This window comes from Eubalaena glacialis, chromosome 7 (genome assembly GCF_028564815.1).
Source record: "Eubalaena glacialis isolate mEubGla1 chromosome 7, mEubGla1.1.hap2.+ XY, whole genome shotgun sequence".
Lineage (NCBI taxonomy): Eukaryota > Metazoa > Chordata > Mammalia > Artiodactyla > Balaenidae > Eubalaena > Eubalaena glacialis.
This window is the reverse complement of record NC_083722.1, coordinates 59,388,906-59,390,269: the sequence shown is the minus strand read 5'-3', so window position 1 is coordinate 59,390,269 and position 1,364 is coordinate 59,388,906. Positions and strand designations below refer to the sequence as shown.

At 39.1% G+C, this 1,364-nt stretch overlaps 1 non-coding gene across 1 annotated transcript; it reads right to left on the bottom strand.

Annotated features, from left to right (window-relative positions):
• Positions 1-971: 971 nt before the first annotated feature.
• On the bottom strand, positions 972-1,076 carry LOC133095802 (U6 spliceosomal RNA). Its single transcript, XR_009701665.1, has one exon. It is a non-coding gene; the product is annotated as a U6 spliceosomal RNA (small nuclear RNA).
• Positions 1,077-1,364: the final 288 nt, after the last annotated feature.

Here is a 1,364-nt window from a genome sequence, read left to right as displayed (position 1 = left end):
AAACCATGTTTGTTTTCTATGTCTGTTTCTGTTTTGTAAATAAGTTCATTTGTATCATTTTTTACATTCCACATATAAGTGATATCATATGATATTTGTCTTTCTCTTTCTGACTTAATTCACTTAATATGATAATCTCTAGGTCCATCTGTGTTGCTGCAAATGGCATCGTTTCGTTCTTTCTCATGGCTGAGTAGTATAGTGTGATCCTTTTTTTCATAAGCTCTCAAGATAGCTGCCAGGGCACCAGCAGTTATGTCTGTATCTCAGGCAGGAAGGATGGGAGAGGGTACTCACCAGCTAAGTCATTTGCCTTTAAAGACCTTCTCAGAAAACACCTTCTAGTGACTTCTGCTTGCATCTCATTGGTTAAGGGAGGCTGGTAAAAGTGCCTTTCTAGCTGAGCATACTGTCACCCCCAAAGAGAATTGGGGTTCTATTAGTAAGGAAGAATGGGGGCAATCAGCTGTCTCTTCCATGGGATTCTTATGCTCTGACACCCCAGTATCATGACGCACAGTCCTCAGAGGGAAATGTGACATTCGGAAACAGTATAGCATTATTGGCTAAGAGTCTGAATTAGGAGGACAGATTGTCCTGGTTTCAAATTTGCCTCCATCACTTGTACATTGGTACAAATGAATGGCACTTAAATAAAATGAAATGTAGCATATCCAGTCTCACAAAGTGGAGAAAATTAGGGTCATCATTTCTAATTCTGATTTAAAGAGCCCTATAATTTATTCACGCATTCATTCATCCATTTATGTACTTCTCAAATGTATATTTATTTATTTTGGGGAGGGATTCATTTTCCTACCCCCACAGCTTTATTGAGATATAATTGACATGTAACATTGTGTAAATTAAGGTGTGCAATGTGCTGATTTGATACACGTATATATTGAGAAATGATCACCTCACCTATTACCATTTTTTGGTGTGTCGAGAACATTTAAGATCTACTCTTTAAAAAGATGGAACGCCTCAGGAATTTGTGTGTCATCCTTGCACGGGGGCCATGCTATGTTTTGACATCTTTCCAGTTTTAGTACATGTGCTGCTGAAGCGAGCACTAAGAAATATTCGTTGAGAATCTATCGTGTACCAGGTAACATGTTAGGTTCTGAGGAACCTTGATGGGCTCACATTCTAATGAGGGAATGGGGCCGGGGGAAGAGACAGGTAAATATATAATTACAGCAACAGTCAAAAAGTTTCATGACATACTGTTGGTAAAGCTGTACTATCACCTACTGGTGAGAACAGAAATTAGGAAAGGACATTTGGCAATATTTATCAAAATTGCAAGTGTGCATATCTGTGGACCCAGCGATTCCACTTCAGGGAGCCTATCCGAAGGA